The sequence below is a fragment of the Muscardinus avellanarius genome (genome assembly GCF_963383645.1).
Source record: "Muscardinus avellanarius genome assembly, chromosome: 3".
Lineage (NCBI taxonomy): Eukaryota > Metazoa > Chordata > Mammalia > Rodentia > Gliridae > Muscardinus > Muscardinus avellanarius.
Genome location: NC_137788.1, coordinates 116,049,759 through 116,071,242, shown reverse-complemented (window position 1 = coordinate 116,071,242; position 21,484 = coordinate 116,049,759). Strand labels below are relative to the sequence as shown.

General features: G+C 50.3%; 2 pseudogenes across 2 annotated transcripts; both read right to left on the bottom strand.

Moving 5' to 3' along the window:
• Positions 1 to 4,758: 4,758 nt before the first annotated feature.
• LOC308260561 lies at positions 4,759 to 11,147 on the bottom strand (annotated as a pseudogene). The gene is made up of 2 exons: positions 10,994 to 11,147; positions 4,759 to 5,011 (listed from the first exon to the last, which is right to left on the bottom strand). The product of its transcript is annotated as an uncharacterized misc_RNA (transcript).
• Positions 11,148 to 15,106: 3,959 nt separating this feature from the next.
• LOC308260558 lies at positions 15,107 to 21,351 on the bottom strand (annotated as a pseudogene). The gene is made up of 2 exons: positions 21,186 to 21,351; positions 15,107 to 15,359 (listed from the first exon to the last, which is right to left on the bottom strand). The product of its transcript is annotated as an uncharacterized misc_RNA (transcript).
• Positions 21,352 to 21,484: the final 133 nt, after the last annotated feature.

Genomic DNA, 21,484 nt, shown 5'->3' with positions numbered 1-21,484 from the left:
GTGCGCCACCACGCCCAGCTAATCTTCCATTAATTTTATAGATAAGGAAATTGGGATTCAAAAGCTACATAATTTTCCCAAGTTCAAGGCTTGATTCCCATGGGCACCAGCCTGTCACTGCCTGCTCCCTGGTACCCCGCTGCTCTCCTGGACCTTCTCCTCTACTCCTGGGCATCTATGAACCTCACCTTGCTGATTAAGAGCTGTCTCAAGGGTCCAGGTGACCCTGCACTCCAAGGTAGACCCTTCCTACTCTCTTGATATCATATCCTTATTTTTATCACAGATGAATGATTTCTCATTCCTTAATTTTCCTTTCTTCATCTTCATCCTCTGTATTGGGAACTTCATGAGAGCAGGATCTCTGCCATCTGCCCCATGGTGTCTCCACCATACAAAATGGGCTTCTCTAGAATGGCAAAGCCACTTGAGACTGATCGGCTTCCAAGTCCACAGGTAAAGTCCTACCTGTATCCTGAGCTCCTGGTGGAGGGATTTGGCTGCCTGTTAGACCTTAGCATCAGTGGTTTCATGGAAAGCTCAAAATTCAAGTTGAATGATGAACCTCACAAAATGAAAAATGGACCTCAAAAATGAAGCCGGGCGTGGTGGCGCACGCTTGTAATCCCAGCATTTGGGAGGCTGAGACTGGAGGATCATGGATCAAGGGCAGCCTCAGGTACTTAGTGAGGCCCTCTGCAACTCAGTGAGACCCTGTTTCAAAATAATTTAAAAAACAGGGCTGGAGGTAGAATGCCCCTGGGTTCCATCCCTAGTGCCTCAAAAAAAAAATGAACCTTAAATTCCAGGCTCTCCCTTCAAAGGTACCCCTCTGTTGATGGCCAGCTCAGTGAATAACCTCATTACTTTGGACAGATGAGTAGTTTTTATTCACACCGCTGATGTGTTCATTTTACACATTGATTTTGTAATTCTCCAACACTCCCAGGGTATCCAACAATTCAATCCGACACTGACTTAGAGTATGCGTGGACCTTCCAGGTTAGGGCTCAGTCCCTCAGGAGTGCCCGCCACTTGAGCACCCGGGGATCCCACAGCACCCATATATCCACCCTGAAGACAACAAATTCAGAAGTTCCTGAGAGCACAAACATAGTCCAGATTCATTAGGATGACTCACAGGACTCAGGCGAGTGCTTTACCTATGATGACAGGTCTGTTATAAAGATAGAGCAGTCATGGCCAAATAGAAGACATGCTCTGGATGGTGGCTTCCCATCCCTGCAAAAATACCAGGGGAAAATACCAACATCTCTGGCGGAAGGTTCACTGCGGCTCAGTTTTAGGAAGCTTTAGGATGCTCCCGGGCAGGGCACAAGAGCATCTCAGAAGGCAGAGCTGCTCAGCTTTCTGCTGCCCAGGCCTGCTGCAGGCCAGACATTCCAGGTGTCCACACGGTCATTAGTTCACTAAATATGAAGCATCTGATCTGGTTCTGGGTTTTGAAAGATGCTTTTGTGATTAAGATGAGCCCAGTTTCCTTGAGGATATACCTGTAAACAATGTACAGTAAGACATTCTACCCCGTGGCATAAGCAGGCACCCTGACTCAGCTGTGAACACCTCATCAGCTCTTACATCAGGACAATGGCAGTCCCATTTGTAGGTCTGTCCGCTGCTCCAGGTGAAAGACCTAGCGAGGACAGAATTTACACCAATCCCTACTCATTGTCGTACCCCCAGGGAACATTGAGGAATGAACGGGTAGATGATGGATCCATTGGAAAATGGAATAAACAATTTGTGGCTTGAGATACCAGCCTCAGTAACATGGGCTGAGGCTGATATCTCAGGGGCCATTCTTTGGGCTTCAGAAGTTCCTGAGGGAAGCACACACTAGGTCAAATTTGACACGCTCCTTGGATGTCACCATGTAGCAATACCGCATAATATGAAATCACCTCAGCAAATGCCTGAGGACCTAACATTCCCATGGAGGGCGGAGAACATAGCCGGCCAGGAATAGGGATGAAGCTCAGGTCCGCGACACACAAGATCCAAGGAGGGCCAGGAGAGGCCGAGGATGGTAGGGCTGAACCAGAGTCAGTGCTCCGTGGGGTTGTAGGAGCTCAGAAGGGAGGCGACGGTGACAAAGGTCACTTGGTCACGAGAGTTTCTGTTGGGCTTGTTTTAAGGCAAGTTGCAAAGATACAGATAGGGAAGGAAGAAACAACCCCAATTCTTGCCTGAATGATGCATCTGAAATTAGAGAAAGGGGGATGGGGTTGATGAATCCCATAAACAATTTGTACTACTTTAGAATAAACATTCTACTAAGTACTCAAAATACAAGAAAAAGTCTTTGTTGTAGGGACAAAGGGGCAGTGTGGAAGACAAATGAATATGTGTGGAAATTCTGAGTTAGAGAAACCCCAGTCATCCGGTGTGGGCTCGAGGGGAGCGGGCACACGGCTCAGAGGGCAGGGGAACACGGGACCTCGCTGACGCTGTGAGCACGGAGGAGGCCATCCTGGTCACCAGGATCAAAGACACCTGGGGACGCCAGGCCCCTGTGTGGGCAGCAGATGAGGAAGGACAGCTTGCATGGAGGGGTCAGCATCAGCCCGAGAGAAGGCGAAAGAGCAAGAAAAAATAATCAAGAAAAAGAAAATTTGCATTAGCATTGAAAGATAAAATTATAAAGAAAATAATTCTAAGAGAATAAGTATTTTAAGAGAAAAATCTAAAGAAAATAAATCCAGCAGCCTCTGGATCACTGAACAATCCTTGCAGAATGTTCAGTGAGCACTCTGCCTCTGGCTATTGGGACATTAACTGTGACCTCAGAGGGTCCAAATTCAGAGGAGAAACAAAAGCAGGAGTCATTAATTAATCCCTGTCCACACATGATCTTAATGAAGTGATAAAAAGGTGAAAGAAAACTTTGTAAAAAAAAGGAATAAAAAACAGTAGATGAGAGGCACCATCACTTGAGAGTCACAAAAAGAATCTTTATCAAAATCCAAATCAGTCTCCAACTGAGTATCAAAAATGCTGGTCAGCAGGTGGTCACCAGGTCTAGAGGGATTAAAATTTTCATCCTTATCAGTGATTCTATAAAATTTGTTTTAAGAACTGACTGCAGAAATTGAGATAAACTGGGCACTGAGGGTGGTGAGCTAAGGGAAGTTTGCTCAGAGTTCAAGGTCATGGGTGGGAGTTCAAGGTCATGGCCATGACCTTGGTGATGATGCTCTGATGAGAGAGAAGGAGCTTTGGCTGTGGTGAGGAGGGCAGAACAACCGGACTCTGTGGAAGGAATATTCCCGAGGGCTTTGCGTTCCAGGGATGGAGAGAAGCCACCCTGTTGTGGTATCACAGTGAATGTGTGCTTGGCAGTTATCCCTGGCCCCTGGCACAGAGCTCCAAAGACTGATGGGAGTATCTTTGATCATTCATGGCAAGTCTCTGTAGAGCACGATTGATTTTATGCCAACAACTGGCTCAGAATGGGAGCCGAGGTAACTTCAAGATTGGGGTGGTCATCGGGTCTAGAGGACTTGGAAGGTTCATCCTTACCAGTGCTTAGATTTAATCCATCACACCTACTGAGAGAAAGCTCCTTAAACATCCTAAAGCCTAGTGTTCAGCAGCCTCTGGGCTGGTGAGCATTTAAGTTGCCGTGAGATTGGAGAGCTGGAAGAGGCTTGGAAGTTCTAAGCATCGTCTCTCCCCAAATTCCGGGCCTTGTCCATCTGCTGTGTTTTGAAAAAAAGTGACCGCCAGGAGCTCATGTATGGAAGTCTTTGGTCCCAGCACTGGGTGCTGTGGGACTTGGTGAAGCTGTTGGGAGATGGGGTCCAGTGGTGGGAGGTGATTGGTGGTGGGCTCTTGGTGGGAATATTGAGCCCATCCCATCCTCTTCGTCTCTTTCTTCACTCTGGTAATGGTGAGGGCTTCCTGTGCCAGGCGCCCCACCCTGCTGTGCTGACTGCCACAGACCCAAATGCAGTGTCCCAGTGGGCACGGGCTGGGAGCTTCCTAGAGGCGAGCCCCAACAATCCTTTCTCCTTAGGAGTGGAAGATCTTGTGCATTTCTGCTCGGGTGGAGACCTGACCAGCTCAGCATCTCTTGTGTTTGGCAGTGACTGAATTGCGTCTTTCAAGTTGTAAGTTGACTCATGGTCCATGCAGTGGAAGCTGCTAGAAATTGCCTTCCTTTCATGTGCGGGGCATTGGGTGTATCCTCAGATTTTACTGTGTATGGACTTCCAGCAGTTTCTGCTTTTAGACATCATTTTGACTGTTAGAAATATAGTTAGTGTTATAATAAGAAAAGTATAGCAGAGTTATAGATCTGAAATTAGAGAAAACACATACGCACACACAAGAGGATCTTAACCTCAGCTGCCAACTGGCAGGACAGCCTGGCTCTGTGTGCAGGAAAGAGCCAGTGCGGGCTTCTGCCCACAGCTGAGCAGGTGCCACCCACCCCAAACTCCAGTGTTGGATCCTGTCCAGCCAGGGCAGCACTGAGCCCAGGTGCCCACACTGACTAATGGGGAGGAGGGAGGAAAAAAAATCAGTGGAGTTTAGTAAAGGCTTAAAAACTGAACTTTATTGATTGTGACAGAGAAGATGAGGAGCCAGACATCTGGCCTCAGAACCTTCCCCAGGGGGATGTCAGCCTCTCAGAGCCCAGGAGAGCAGGGCAGGAGGAAGGAGCCCCTGAGTCTGGGCAGGGCTTGTTCACCAGGTGCCTGCAGCGCTGAGCATCCAAGGTATTCAGGGCCCAGCTCAGCAGCAGCCCCCAGACTGCTGGCCCCCGCCACAGCTGCTGCCGCCACCGCTGCCCCCACAGCAGCCGCTGCTTCCTCCACTGCTGCTGCAGCATCCACCACCGCCACTGCTGCTCCCACAGCAGCCACCGCCACCACCACTGCTGCAGCAGCCCGAGCTCTGGTGTCTGCGGCGAAGGGACCTGCGGGGCCGGTGGTGGCTCAGGCAGCAGCCGCCACCTCCACCCCCAGAGCTGCAGCAGCCCCCGGAGCTGGAGCCGCAGCAGGAGGAGACCTGGGGACACTTGGGGGGACACTTGGGGGCGGGGCACTTGGGAGGGCACTTGGGGGTGCACTTGGGAGGGGGCTGGCACTGCTGCTGGCTCTGCTGGCAGGACATTTTGGAGAGGACGTCAGCAGACCTAAGGAGAGATTCGAGAAGCCGTGAGCAAAAGAATCAATTTTGGAAAGCCATCAGCACAGAGTAAACCATGGAGCAGATGCATCATTTACTGTGGGTTTTATTGCATTTTTTTCTAAACAAGCTGCTTTGTGTGCAAGATCTAGGCCTCACATTTGAAAAGGGATATGAAATAGTGTTCTGTGCAATTACAGCGCTCCATTCCATTTCTCCTGCACCACTGAATGATACTGTTTTCCTACACGGGCTCTAATCTCAGGCCCCTCTTAGACTTCCCAGTGTCTGGGAACACGGCTAGTCCTTTGATGAATCGAACCTCCTTATACCTCTCTAGTGGGAAGGTGTCATGTTCTAGAATACTGATTGGAAGAAGATTAGCTGGAAAGATACTGAAGGCCCAGATGTAAGCAGTTGAATTCCTATCCGTTTCTTCCTTTCCCAGGACTCACAACGCGTTTCTTGAACTTACTGTCCCATCCTGAGCAGAGAAATTACCTGCCCAAGATCCTGCTTCTCTCCAGACACTTATGAGACCAAGAGAGGCAAGAGAGGATGCTACTCACAGGACTCCTAAAGATAACCCGAGCCTCCATCAAGGGCGGGTTGAAGAATCCCCCATGCTGGCTCCCTCCCAGGGGCCTCTGTCCTCTGTCCAGCCTCCCTCCCGCAGCCCATTGCCTTCAGCCCCAGGATCACTCACCTGGTCGGGAGGAGTCAGGGCGCCACTGGCGAGGCTGAGCACTGAAGGGCCCAGCGCGGGAGCCCTTTTATCCAGCCACAGTCCCTGGGAGTGAGGCGGGCCTGTGTGCATGACAGCTGTCCTCACGCCCACTCGTGTGGCCACTGCTCACACCTCGAGCCTCGTGCTGCAGGATCTGCCGTCACCGTGGCTCATCCTGACGACGAAAGTATCCTCCAAAGCCCAGGACCAGATCAGACGCTGCATAGTTAGTGTATTAGTGAGTGAGTGAAGGCGTGAGGTGGAATGTCTGGGTGGCAGCGGGTCTGGGCAGCAGAGAGCTGAGCGGTCTGTGCCTTCTCAGAGGCCTCCTGTCCCCTGAACAGCGGGAGCTCGCCAATGGTGAGCCAGTGAACCTACCTCCTTTGAAGTTGGTATTTTCCTAGGTGTTTTTCAAAGGGATTGGAAGCTGTCCTACATAACATGTCTTCTATTTGGCTTCAACTACACTGTGTCTTTATAAAAGACCTGTAATCTTAGATAACGTACTCTCCTGAGTCCCACAAGATTTCTATTTTGGGGTTTCCAATTTGTTGCCATTAATATGGACATATGAGTGGGGTGGGAGCTCCGGGGGCAGCTGGCAGCACAAGGGACAGGCAGTCTTAAGGGACTGAGCCCCAACCTGGAAGGTCCTGCTTCTCTCTGAGATGTGGTGTCACACTGAATTGTTGGACACCCAGGGAGTGGTGGAAATCGTAGCATCAATGAAGAAAACTAACATGTCTGTGGTGTGAAAAGACAACTGCTCATCTCTCCCAAAGATGATGCTGTCCGCTAAGCTGGCTGTCAGAGGAGGGCTTTTTCTAGGGAGAGAACCTGGTGTAAAGGTTCCATTTCTAAACTTGGATTTGGGGTTTAAAATGAAACCACAGACAGCTGAGGCCCAGCAGGCAGCCAAACGCCTCACCAGGGACGCAGGTGGGACTTCATCTGTGGACTTGGAAGCGTCCAGTCTAAGGGGTTTGCCATCCCAGAGAGGCCATTCTGGGTACCGGAGGGCAAGAGAGCAGGGTCCCTCCTCTCATGAAGTTCATGATACAGCGTTGGGTATGGACACAAGAAAATAAATGAATAATGAACCATTTATCTGTGATAATAAAGGAAGAAGATAAAGCAGAGTCCCGAGATTGGAGTGACGAGGCGCTGTCCTAGCACCTGGCTCACCTCGCTGATGCCATGGAGTAGGAGACAGTGTTCAGGAGACAAAAGGCAGGCTCAGATCAGGAGAGCCGCCACTGAAGGGCTGGGACCACGGGGGACAGAACTCAACCTGTCTGTGGGAACCTGGCCACCTATACAACTGCTGAATCTCAATTTCCTTATGTATAAAACTAATAAATGATCCAATTACTATCTTTGAATTTTCAGGAGTTAGTGGAGAGTACGATATATTTAATGCAGAGAACGCAGTGTCTGCAAACATAGGACCTTGGACGTGGAATTAGAGGGGCTGGATTCCTTGGGTCCTGCCCACCAGCCCTCAGCACTCTTCACCCACTGTCTCCTGATTTTGAGCAAGTCAGCCCTTCCATTGGTTCATTCATTCTTCCCACTGAAAATGACGGGAAACACTCAAATAAAAAATCTAACCTTTGAGAATGACCGACACACCATAACCACGGGGCCCAGGCACCAGCCACACCCTGAGCCTCCTGCCAAAAGGATGTATTCTTAAAATTCTGATTCATTTCTTGGATTTGTTGTTGTTGTTCTGTACTTTATTTATTTATTATTTTTGTGGTACTAGGGATTAACCCAGCGGCATTAAACCTTTAAGCTATACTCCCAGACTTATTTTTATTCTTTATTTCGAAACAGTGTCTCACTAAATTGCAGAGGGCCTCCCTAAGTAGCTGAGGCTGGCAATGAACCTGTGATCCTCCTATCTCAGCCTCACAAGTACTGGGATTACAAGTGTGTGCTGCCACGCCCGGCTTCATGTAGTTTTCTTTTAATGCATGTCAATCCACAGAGAAAGGTTATATTTACCTGGTTTTATATGTGTGAATAAATTATTATGCATCACATAATCTTTTGCAATTGACTTTTTTCACTTTCTTACATATTGGCTTTGTTTTGACTTAGCTCTTTATTTTTTTATGTTGACTTGCAATGCAATGACTGGACATCCAGGAAGTAATCATGAGTCTTCTGTTTACAGGGCATTTGGTTTGTCTTGAGATTACACTGTTGTGAGGAGTGCCCACATGTTCTGAGGTTTCCCTTCACCTGGGCTTTTAGAAATACTACAATCATCATTATGTCAGAAAAATAGAGTCGAGTAATAGGTCTGAAATCAGAGAAGAGGCATATGCACCCAGAAAAGAAGAATATCCCCACCTGCCAACCAGAAGGACGGATTGGGCTCTGTCTACAGGAAGGAGTAATCCAGGGCTTCAGCCCACACCCTGCGCAGGTGCCAGCCCGCCCCAGGGCCTGCACAGTCCCACCTTGTGCTCTAGAATCTCCCTGTCAAACGTGGCTCTCTTAATCACAAAAGCGAAACCCAGGATCAGATCACACGCTGCATATTTAATAAATTAATGAGTGCCTGAATGTGTGGACTGGCATGCCTGGCCTGCAGCAGGTCTGGGCAGCAGATATCCCAGCGGTCTCTGTCTTCTGAGACGCCTCCTGTCCCTGCCCAGGAAGATCCTGGAGCTTCCTAACAGCGATCTGTAGTAGACCTTCCTCTGTGAGCCCCAGTGGACCTTCCTCTTTGGGAAGTTGCCCTATGGCACGTCTTCTATTCGGCTATGACCATGCTGTGTCTTTATAACAGGCCTAGAATCATAGGTAAAGCACTCTCCTGAGTCCTGTGGGTCATCCCAATGAATCTGAGCTATGGTTGGCTCACAGGAACTTCTGCGTGTGTCGTCATCAGGGTGGACATTTGTTGTGTGGGAAGGAATCCCAGGTAGAGGTGGCAGATCAAGTCTCTTGAGGGACTGAGCCCTTAACCTGGAGCGCCCAGGCTCACTCTGAGAGCCAGTGTGAGATTGAGTTGTTTGACATCCAAGGAGTGTTGGAGAACTGCAGAATCCAGGTAGAAAAGCAATACATCTGCGATGTGAATAGAAAGGACTCATCTGTCCACAATACTGAGGTTATTCACTGAGCTGGGACTGGACAGAGGTATCCTGTGGAAGAGAGACCCTGATGTTGAGGTTCACGTAGTCAACTGGGATTTTGAATTTCCAACAAAACCAGCGATGGTTGAGGTCCAACAGGCAGCCACGTCTCTAACCAGGAGCTCAGGAAACAGGTGGGCCTTCATCTGTGGGCGTGGAAGCCGTCCTGTCTAAAGTGGTTTTGTCATCCCAGAGAAGCCCATTCTGTGCGATGGAGACCATGGAAGGCAACATAGCCAGGTCCCTATTCTCCTGAAGCTCACAAGGCAGTCCAGAGAGATGGACAAAATAAAATACATGCATCAATTACCATTTATCTGTAATTTTAAAACAAAGAAAGAATACAGGGCCGAGTGCCTGGATTGGGAGTGACGAGGCGCTGTCCTAAGTCCAGGGTCAGCAGCCCCTCTAGGCAGGGCTCCTTGGCCATCAGCAAGGTGAGAATCATGGGTGTTGTGGAGCAGAAGAGAATGTCCAGGAGAGGTGAGGGGTGAATAGGGAGGGAGAGTCGGCAGCAAAAGGCTGGTACCCGGGGGGAACACACCTTGATCTTCCTGCGTGGACCTGGGCAAATTAGAGAACTTCTGAATCTGTTTCCTCATATATAAAATTGAGAATGATCAAAATACCATATTCCTATGTTGTCAGAACTTTGGAGGACATCGTATAGTCAATGCAGAGAACATAGCTTTGAAAGCCTAGGACCCTGGTCCTTTAGAATGAGAGAACTTAGATTTCTTACATCTTGCCCCTTGTCCTTCATCGCTTTTCCCCAACATGGTCCCCTAGAATTTTAGCTAATCCAACCATCCAATTATTCATTCATTCTTTCTACTGTAAGAGAAAGGAAACCAGTAAAATGAACAAGTAAACTGGGGAAGAATACACCGTAATCACGAAAACAGCCCACTGCCCACACTCCAGACTTCCCATTAGAAGGACCTGCTCAAAAACTTTTTGTTCACATCTTGCTTTTGGTAGTTGTTGAACATGAGGTTTATTGTTAATGTTTGTAGACACATAGAGAAAAAGAAGTATTTTTCTCGTTGTAGGTGTGTGATTAAGTTGTCATGTTTCACAGAATCTTTTAGAAATCACTCTGACCCAGGTTTGGCTTTGTCTTGATTCAGGTTATACCTTCTGTATGTTGACTCACGGTCCACCTGCCTTCTATTAAGGGGACATTTGGTTTGTCTTCAGATTTTACTGTTGAGAGGAGGGCCAGCTGCTCTGTGTTTTCACTTCATCATGACTTTTATAAATATAATGGCCATTGTTATAATAAGAAAAGTTATAGTAGAGCAATAAGTCTAAAATTAGAGGAAATTTATAAGAACCCAGAAGAGGACAATATGCCCCTGGCCAACTGGCAGGACAGCCTGACCTCTGTCTGCAGGACTGACTGGCTTCCTGTCCACACCTTGACCAAGCGCTGGCCCCAGGCCCAACTCCGGGGCCCTGCTATAGTCCCAGGCAGGGCAGGCCAGAGCCCTGGTGCCAACACTGGCCTGAGGGGAGAGGTGAAAAAATCAGTGAGAGCCTAGTAGGGCTTGAAAATGAGATTTTATTCATCTTGACACAAAAGACTAGGTGCTCAGAACCTTCCCCAGGAGGATGTCAGCCTCTCAGAGCCTAGGAGAGCAGGGCAGGAGGGAGGAGCCCTGAGTCTGGGCAGGGCTTGTGCACTGAGTCCCTGCAGCGCTGCACATCCGAGGTCCTCAGGTCCCAGCTCAGCAGCAGCCCCCAGACTGCTGGCCCCCGCCACAGCTGCTGCCACCACCGCTGCCGCCACAGCAGCCGCTGCTTCCTCCACTGCTGCCGCAGCATCCACCACCGCCACCGCTGCTGCTCCCACAGCAGCCGCCGCCACCACCGCTGCTGCAGCAGCCCGAGCTCTGGTGTCTGCGGCGAAGGGACCTGCGGGGCCGGTGGTGGCTCAGGCAGCAGCCGCCACCTCCACCCCCAGAGCTGCAGCAGCCCCCGGAGCTGGAGCCGCAGCAGGAGGAGACCGGGGGACACTTGGGGGGGCACTTGGGGGCGGGGCACTTGGGAGGGCACTTGGGGGTGCACTTGGGAGGGGGCTGGCACTGCTGCTGGCTCTGCTGGCAGGACATTTTGGAGAGGACGTCAGGAGACCTAAGGAGAGGATTGAACAGCCATGAGCGAAGGGTCAGGCAGGTGCGCCCTCTCCTCTGGACCCCCCGCATCCTTACTCCAAAGCAAGCTGCTTGGGGAACAAGATCTATGCCTGGAATTTTGATACTGATATGAAATAAGATTTAGTGCAATCATAGTGCCCTCTCTCTATCATCTGTCTATCTCTACATTTCTCCTCCCTTCTCCAGTGAACGATGCTGACCGTCTTGCTACACGGGCTCTAATATCAGTCTAATATTCAACTTCCCAGGATCTGGGAATATGACTAGCCCCAAGCTCGGGAAACTTCCTTCAATAGCTCCAAACTCTTAAACATATATATCAGGTAGGAAGTTCTTAATGGAAGCAGATGAGAAAGAAGCACATCGCAGACCCCGCTGTGAGCTTGGCCTCCATTGGCTCCTCTGTCCACTGCTCACAGTGCACTCCCTCTACCTGTTGGCACATCCAGCCCTGGTCCTGCTTCTCTCCAGACACTTAGCACACCAGGTCAGGAGAGGATGCTACTAGCAGGACTCCCAAAGACAAGCCAGGCCTCCATCAAGGGCGGGTTGAAGGCCCCTCGCGCTGGCTCCCTCCAGGGGCCTCTGTCCTCTGTCCAGCCTCCCTCTGCCTCCCTCCTGCAGCCCAGCCGCCCTCAGCCCCAGGATCACTCACCTGGTCAGGAGGAGTCAGGGCGCCACTGGCAAGGCTGGGGACTGAAGGGCCCAGCGCAGGAGCCCTTTTATCCAGCTGCCGTACTCAGGATGAGGCCCAGGATGTGTGCATGACAGCTGTCCTCACGCCCACACGGGAGGGAGGCCACTGCTCACACCTCGAGCCTCGTGCTGCAGGATCTGCCGTCACTGTGGCTCATCCTGATGACGAAAGCATCCTCCAAAGCCCAGGACTAGATCACACGCTGCATAGTTAGTGAATTAATAGTGAGTGAAGGGGTGAGGTGGAATGTCTGGCTGGCAGCAGGTCTGGGCAGCAGATAGCGCAGCGGTCTCTGCCTTCTGAGAGGCCTCCTGTCTCCTGCCCTGAACAGTGGGAGCTTCCCAATGGTGAGCCAGTGAACCTTCCTTAGAAGTTATCATTTTTCCCAGGTGTTTATTTTGCAGGAATGGGAAGCTGCCCTACATAGCGCGTCTTCTATTCTGCTGTGACATGCTGTGTCTTTATAACAGACCTATAATCATGGGTAAAGCACTTTCCCAAGTCCTGTGAGTCATTCTGATGAATTTGAACTATGTTTGGGCTCATCAGGACTACATGTGACATCATCATTGTTGACATAAGGGGACCTGTAGGAATTCCATGAGCAGGTGGCAGCTTAAATGACAGGCTTTATTGAGGAACAAAGCCCTAACCTGCAAGCTCCATGCTCACTCTGAAATTAGATTCGTTTTTTTCCTTTTCTTTCTCTGTTTCTTTCTTTCTTTCTTTCTCTGTTTCTTTCTTTCTTTCTTTCTTTCTTTCTTTCTTTCTTTCTTTCTTTCTTTCTTTCTTTCTTTCTTTCTTTCTTTCTTTCTTTTTCTTCAGTACTGGGGATGGAACCCAGGGGCATTCTACTCCTGAGCTTCACCTCCAGCCCTACATTTTATTCTTTATTTTTAAACAGGGTCTCACTGAGTTGCAAAGGACATCACTAAGTAGCTGAGGCTGTCTGCGAATCACACATTTTCTGTCTCAGCCTCCCAAATTCTGGGATTTCAAGTGTGTGATACCATACCTGGCTGGTTCAGTATTGACTGCTGGACACCCAGTGATTGTTAGGTAATTACAGAATCATTGTAGAAAATTACCATGTCTGGGGTATGAAAATAAAAGTGCTCAGCTGTCCAAGACAAGGTTGTTTAATAAGCTGGCCCTCAACAGAAGAGGGATTGCTCAAGGAGGAGCATGATGCAGAGGTTCACTGTGTAAACTTGGGTTTTGAACGTTCAGTGAAACCACTGGCCGCTGAGGGCCAATGGGCAGCCAGACCATCAATCAGGGGTCCAGGAACCAGACAGCATTTACTCTGTGGCTTTGGCGGCCATCCTGTCTAACGTGGCTTTGCCAGCTCAGAGTGGCCCTTTCTGGGTACTGGACAGACGGTGCGGGCAAGACAGCAGGGCCCTGCTGCCGTGAAGTGCACAGTACCAGGGAGGGAGATGGACAAAGGAAATGTCTGCAATAAAAATGAAAAGCTATAAACAGCGACGCGACTGGGAGTGAAGGCTTGTCTTAGAGTCCAGGGTCTCCAGGCTTCTCCAGGAAGCAGCTCCGTAGCCATCAGCAAGAGGAGATTCAGTGATGCCACAGAGCAGAAGAGAATGTCATGAGGGTGAGGAGGGCTGAGGGCTGGAGAAGCAGCAGGACGGCCTGGTGCCCAGGAGGGACGACCCGGATCTTCCTGGGGGAGCGAGGGACAGTTATAGAACAGTGAACCTCAGGATACTCATGCATAAAACTAATACTGATCAAAATACTAGACTTAAATATTGTCAGCACCAGGGGAGAGTATTAAATATTTAATGCATAGAACACACTTTTTTGTGTGTGATACTGGGTACAGAACCCAGGGGCTTCTACCTCTGAGATACACCCCACCCCTATTTTTTTATTCTCTATTTTGAAACTGGGTCTCACTGAGTTGCAGAGGGCCTCACTAAGTATTAGCTGAGGCTGTCCTCGAACGGCGGTCCTCCTGTCTCAGTCTCCCAATGCTGGGATTACAAAGGTGCACCGCCACGCCTGGCTGGAACACACCTTTTGAGGATGCACAGAGCCCACTTTTGAGCCTTTAGAGTTAGAGACCTGGACTCGTTGGTCATGCCCGCCGTCCCCAGCGCTCGCGCTCACCTGCCCCCTAATGTTTAGCTAGTCCATCCTTCCCTTTGTTCATTCATTGTTTTAGCTGAAAAGAATGGGAACCCACTAAACTGTAGGTCTAAGATACTGAGAACACTCACCACAACCACGGGGCCAGCCCACCGGACACACACGCGCCTGCCACCAAAAGGACTCACTGTAAAACTGGCCATTCTTATCTTGATTTTGTTTTTGTTGTTACACACTTTATTTTTAGAGTGCCCTGCCATAAAACGTGTATTCTAACACAAGCTTTCATTAATGCCTTGTTTGCTTTCCAGGAAGTTTGTTTTTAATGTATGTATAGCCATAGGAAAAGGATATATTTGCTATTTTAAGTGTGTGAATGATTATGGGTCACATAATCTTTTGGAAATCACTTTTTCCTGTTTCTACATAATGACTGTCTGATGTAGCTCTTTCATGTTGTACGTGGATTCATAGTTCATGAGTGGACAGTGGGGTAAGGAATCGCCGCCTTCCACGTTCTGGGCATGTGATTTGTCCCCAGATTCCACTACGGTCAGTACTGTTGTGAGAGGCACCAGCCATTCTGCGTTTTCACATGTAATTGGTTGTTAGAAATGGGATAGTTGTTCTATAATAAGAAAAGTATAGTATAATTCTATAATAAAAAAGTTATAGGTCTGAAATCAGAAAAAATTCTTACGCACACATAAGAGGACCTCGTCCCCTCTGCCAACTGGCCAGACAGCCTGGCTCTGTGTGCAGGAAAGAGCTAGCTTGGGATCCTGTCCATACCTGAGCAGGTGCCGCCCGCCCCACACTCACGTCCAGCCAGGGCAGCGCTGAGCCCAGGTACCCACACTGGCTGATGGGGAGGAGGGAGGAAAAAAACCAATGGAGTTTAGTAAAGGCTTGAAAACTGCACTTTATTGATTGCGAAACAGAAGACGAGGGGCCTGGACATCGGGCTCAGAAACTTCCCCAGGAGGATGTCAACCTCTCAGAGCCCAGGACAGGAGAGCAGGGCGGTAGGGAGGAGCCCCTGAGTCTGGGCAGGGCTTGAGCACTGGGTCCCTGCAGCGCTGAGCATCCAAGGTCCTCAGGGCCCAGCTCAGCAGCAGCCCCCAGACTGCTGGCCCCCGCCACAGCTGCTGCCGCCACCACTGCTGCCACAGCAGCCGCTGCTTCCTCCACTGCTGCCGCAGCATCCACCACCGCCACCGCTGCTCCCACAGCAGCCGCCGCCACCACCGCTGCTGCAGCAGCCCGAGCTCTGGTGTCTGCGGCGAAGGGACCTGCGGGGCCGGTGGTGGCTCAGGCAGCAGCCGCCACCTCCACCCCCAGAGCTGCAGCAGCCCCCGGAGCTGGAGCCGCAGCAGGAGGAGGCCGGGGGACACTTAGGGGGACACTTGGGGGCGGGGCACTTGGGGGGACACTTGGGGGTGCACTTGGGAGGGGGCTGGCACTGCTGCTGGCTCTGCTGGCAGGACATTTTGGAGAGGATGTCAGGAGACCTAAGGAGAGAATTGAACAGCCATGAGCACAAGGGTCAGGCAGGTGCACCCTCTCCTCTGGATGTCCTCCGGTCCTTATTCCATGTCTGAAATTTGGATATTCATATAAAATAAGATTCAGTTTAATCATCCATCTCTCTCTCTCTCTCTCTCTCTCTCTCTCTCTCTCTCTCTCTCTCTCTCTCTCTCTCTCTCTCTCTGTTTCTCTCTGTCTCTGTTACATTTCTCCCCCTGCTCCAGTTAACAATGCTATCCATCTTCCTACATGAGTCTAAAATCAGCTCCATTTTCCCTTCCCAGGATGTGGGAACATGGCTAGATCTCGGCTCTGAAACTTTTGATGGCTCTAACATTCTTGCTCTCCTCAGTTGGGAAGTTGTTGATCAGAGAGCATTTATTGGAAGAAATCTAGAAGAAAAGAGAATGTGGGTCCAATTGTGAGCCTTTGAATTCCTCTTGGTTTCCATGCTGTTCACAATACACTTCTTTACGTCCTGGGACTCAAGCCCGGGTCCTGCTTCTCTGCACACCACGAGAGTCAGGGCAGGATGCTACTCGCAGGATTCCTAAAGTCAACCTGGGCCTCCACCAAGGGCAGCTTGAAGGCCCCTCACGCTGGCTCCCTCCAGGGGTCCTCTGTCCTCTGTCCAGCCTCCCTCTGCCTCCCTCCTGCAGCCCAGCTCTCCTCAGCCCCAGGATCACTCACCTGGTCAGGAGGAGTCAGGGCGCCACTGGCGAGGTGAAGACTGAAGGGCCCAGCGCGGGAGCACTTTTATCCAGCCGCCGTCCTCGGGATGAGGCCCAGGATGTGTGTGAGCACAGCGGTCCTCATGCCCACACGGGAGGGAGGCCACTGCTCACACCTCGAGCCTCGTGCTGCAGGATCCTCCTGGGCAGGGAACAGGAAGCCAGAGTGCTCAGCTGTCTGCTCCTCAGGCCGCTGCAGGCCAGCCATTCCACCCTCATTCATTCACTCATTCATTCATTCATTCAATGAATATGTAGCGCCTGAGTAGGTCTGGGTGTGGCCAGGGATTCTGTCCTCCAGTTGAGCTGAGTTTCCTTGAGGACATACTTGTGCACGATGCACACTGAACAGTGCTCTAGGAAGGCGCCGTGACTCAGGGTGAGCTCCTGACCAGCTCTCACATCCCACGACCTCGTGTCTACTTATAGATCTTTCTGCTTCCTCAGAAGGGAAGCCTGGTGAGGGCAGAATTTATGTCAGGCGTTACCCATCTCCATCCCCCTGTGGATACATCAACCCAAAGGGGCCCTGGAAGAGTAAAGAGAAAGAGGGTTGTCTGACCGCACCAGGAAATGAAGGAGTCAGTGCTTTGAGACTCTTGGACACGGGCTGGTGCCTCAGATGCCAGTTTGGGGCTTCAGAAGTTCTTGAGGGGGCACATGTTAGGTCAGATGTGGCATGACCCTGAATGCCACGAGCTCTCGGGCCCCCAATATGAAATCTCCTTAGCACAATTCCAGGGGACTAACGTTCGGATGGAATGTGACTGACATTCAGATGGTGTGTGCTGGCCACAGGGAAGGGGTGGAAGTCAAGTGGCCCACATGCTAAAGACATCAGGAGGCCAGGAGAAGCCAGAGGAATTCCAATGGCAGTGGAGTCAGCGCTGCGAGGAGCTGTTGGAATTCAGAATTAGGGGAGAATGTTAGATGAATTCGGTTCTTATTTCAGATCCCCCCCCCCATAAGCTAAGTGTCCTGAAAGGCCCTGGTCTGACCAATTAAGCTACCATCCCCCTCTGACCAAACCTGGTCACTTTCCTGGGAGACCTACCCCCTCCTGGTGCCCTTGGCCAATCAGTGAAAGGGACATTCCCCGCTGACCCCAAGCCAATTACCTGGCCGCACGACCCCCTCCCATGGGACTCTAGCCAATTAGTTCAAAGAGCATTTCTCCTATCCTATTGGCCCCCAATCTGTAACCCCAAGCCCTATATAACCCTGACCCCAGCACATGCTCTCTCTCTTCCCGGATTCTTCTTTCTCTCTCCCCCTCTGTCTGTCTGTCTGTCTGTCTGTCTGTCTGTCTCTCTTTCTCTTTCTCTCTCTCTCTCTTTCTCTCTCTCTCTTCCTTTCATACTGGCCCCTCCAATAAACCTCTTGGCTACAAGGTGGTCTCTGGTGTGATCAAACTTTGTCCTTTCAGAGGAGACAGTGACAAAGTTGGTTTGGCCTGAGACACTCAATCTGGCTTTGGTTTAGAGTGGCTTAGAAAAGCCGGGCTTGCTGTGTAGGCTTATAATCCCAGCATTATGATGCTTAGGCAGGAGGATGACTGTTTGTAGACAGTCTCAGCTACTACTTAGTGAAGCCCTTTGCAACAAATTGAGATCCTATTTCACAATAAAGAATAAAGAAGAGGGCTGAGGTTGTAGCTCAAAGGTAGAATGTCCCTGGGTTTCATCACCCATAATGCAAAGAAACAAAGAATAAATAAATAAATAAATAAATAAATAAATAAATAAAGTGGCTTTGAGGATAAAGAATAATTGGATAGGTTCTAGAAAAGGTGGCTTATGCCCATAATCCCAGTACTTGGAAGGCTAAGAGAGGAGGATCTTCTGATCAAAGCCAGCCTCAGCACTTTAGGAGGCCCTGTGCAGTTTAGAAAGACCCTGTGTCCAAATAAATATTAAAAAGTAGGGTTGGTGGTGTAGCTCAGAGAATTTCCCTGGGATCAATCCCAAGTAACACAAACACAACATACACACACACACACACACACACACACACACACACACACTAATCAGATAGGCCAAAATCTATACTCTTGAATCCTAATTTCAGACAAGGGAACTTAATCCATTTGAATAATTATTTAATTCTACTAAGAAGAAGCATTTTACTAAATGCACAAAATTAAAGGACCACCATTTGTTGAAAGACGGATGGGGCAGGATTGCAGTCAGGTAAGTGTGCGTGGCTTACCTGTTTGATGAGCCCAGGTCTGTGGAGCTGTGGGCAGATCACTGAGAGGTGAGCTTGGAGGAGGCCACGTGGTCATGGGGAACCCAGTTGCATGTGGGGCAGCAAATGAGGAGAGAGACACTGAGTAGAAAGATCTGCGTGAGCCTGAGAGAAATAGAAGATAAAAAAATCCAGAAACAGAAAAGTTGCCTTATTATTCAGAGAATAAGAAACTTCTAAGGACTAGGTGATGATCATCGTGGGATGCTCCATATGCCCACTCCAGTAGAGTTTAGGACACTCACTGTGACCTCAAGAGTGTGATTTCAGAGGACAAACATCTTTAGGGTTATTATTTAATCTCTCCATCCATGAATGGGATTAATGAAGAGAAAAATCATCAAGAGGAGAAAGACAACTTTAAAAGAGATGAGAAAAGACAACTCCAAAGCAAACAAACCTTTCTTAAGAGGTACAAAAACCAAGACATCCCTGGAACACAATAAGCATTCACCTCTGGGGCAAAATGAGGCATCTATTGCAAGAGCTTCAGAAACTGAGAAGGGCAGTGAGCCAGGGCGAGGCGGCTGAAGGAGGGTGGTCAGAGGCTCAAGAGCATGGTGGGCGGGGCCAGGACCTTGGCAGTGATGATCTTATGAATGAGGAAGATGGTTTGACCTGGTGATGAGATCAGAGGAACCACGCTCCTCCATGTGCCTGAAGGCTACGTGTTTCATTGATGGAGAAAAGGCGCCGTGCTGTGGAGGTATCACAGCAAAGGTATGCTTGGTTTTTATCCCAGCCCCTGGCACAGAGCTCCCCAAATCCTTGGATTTCCTTCTTGATGGGAAGAGCTTTGGCTATTCATGGCAAGTCTCTTGACAACATCTCTGGGTTTATACCAATGCAGTGGCTCAGGCCAGGGCTCCAGAGAGCTTCAAGATTGGAGGCTGATCAACAGGACTAGAGGGTTTGGAGATTTCAGCCTCTTCAGGGGCCAATGAAGTCATCCATCAGACCCATTTGAAAAGAGCCCAATACAGACTCCTAAAGAACAGTATTTGCAGGACATGCCGGTCCATGCTTCTAATCTCAATACTTGGGAGGCTGTGAGAGGAGGACCTCATTGGAGGACAGCCTCAGCAATGTAGGGAATCTCGGCAATCTATCCAGACCCTTTCAGGATGAAAATAAAATGGGGCTGGTGGTGAAGCTGGGAAGTAGAAGGTCCCTTCTAGAACCCTAGGAGAAAAGAAGAAAAAAGGAAAGGAAAGAATGGTGTTCACTCAGCTTCAGGCTTCCAGCCTGGTTAACATATGAACTTGCTGTGAGTGTGGAGAGCCGGAGAAGGACTTATAAGCTCAGTAGCTCGTCTCTATCCTATATCGTGGTTTGATACATGTGCTGGAGAGGAAAAATGTTTCCCAAAAATCCATCTGTTAAAGCCTTGGTGCCCAAGCCCAAAGACGAATGGGAGAGTGTGGATCCATTAGGAGGCGGGGTCTAGAGGGAGAAGTTAGGTTGTTGGGGGCGTGCCCTTGAAAGGCATCCTGGGCCCCCACCCTCCTCTTCCTCTCTTTCTTTCACTCTGGCCACAGTGAGGGCTTCCATGCCAGGTGCCCACCACGCTGTGCTGACCACCACAGCCAAATGCGTGGACTGGGAGCTTCCTAACAGGGAGTCTAAACACACCCTCGTCCTTGGAAGCTGAATGCTTTAGACAGTTCTCACAGAGCTGGAAGCATTTCTTCCATTTAACTGTTACTGGGTTGAATCTTTTCCAAAGGTTCAACTTTTCTAAAGATAAACCTGTAGTCACAGTGAAGCGTGTTCACGAGACTTGCAAATAACTGAGGTGAACTATAGGAATAGGAAGGGGTTTGGAGGACGCTGCGTCAGCTGTGAGCCCGCAGGCGGATGCTGGGCCAGCCTGACACTCAGTGTGCATTTGCTTGGTCCCCAGATTTTTCTCTTGGGAGGAATGATATTATTTTTCATTGGGAGGAGTGATATCATTGTCTAAGTTTCTTTTCATGTCAGCTGTTGAAAACAGTATGTTGTTGTCATTATAAGGAAAGTAGCATAATAGGGTAAAATCAGAAAAAATTCCTATGAACTCAGAAGAGGCTAATATCCTCACCTACCAACTGCCTGTCAGTCTGCAGGGAAGATCAGGCCCTGGCTCCTGTCCACACCCTGAGCAGGTGCCGCCCTGCCCACAGTCCTGTGCCTGCCTTCTGTCTAGTCAGGGTAGCGCTGAGCCCCAGTGCCCACAATGGCCAGTAGGAGGAGGAAGGAAAAATCAGCCAGAGTCTGGTGAGGCTTGAAGGGGGGACTTTATTGATTGTGACACAGAAGACGAGGGGCCTGGACATCTGGGCTCAGAACCTTCCCCAGGAGGATGTCAGCCTCTCAGAGCCCAGGTGAGCAGGGCAGGAGGGAGGAGCCCCTGAGTCTGGGCAGGGCTTGTTCACCAGATCCCTGCAGCCCTGAGCATCCGAGGTCCTCAGGGCCCAGCTCAGCAGCAGCCCCCAGACTGCTGGCCCCCGCCACAACTGCTGCCGCCACCGCTGCCCCCACAGCAGCCGCTGCTTCCTCCACTGCTGCCGCAGCATCCACCGCCGCCACCGCTGCTCCCACAGCAGCCTCCACCACCGCTGCTGCAGCAGCCCGAGCTCTGGTGTCTGCGGCGAAGGGACCTGCGGGGCCGGTGGTGGCTCAGGCAGCAGCCGCCACCTCCACCCCCAGAGCTGCAGCAGCCCCCGGAGCTGGAGCCACAGCAGGAGGAGACCGGGGGACACTTAGGGGGACACTTGGGGGGACATTTGGGGGCAGGGCACTTGGGAGGGCACTTGGGTGGACACTTGGGAGGGGGCTGGCACTGCTGCTGGCTCTGCTGGCAGGACATTTTGGAGAGGACGTCAGGAGACCTAAGGAGAGATTTGAGAAGCCATGAGCACAAGGTCAGGCAGGTGCACCCTCCTCTGGACTTCCTTGAGTCTTTATTCCAAAACAAACTGCTTTGGGAACAAGGTCTATGT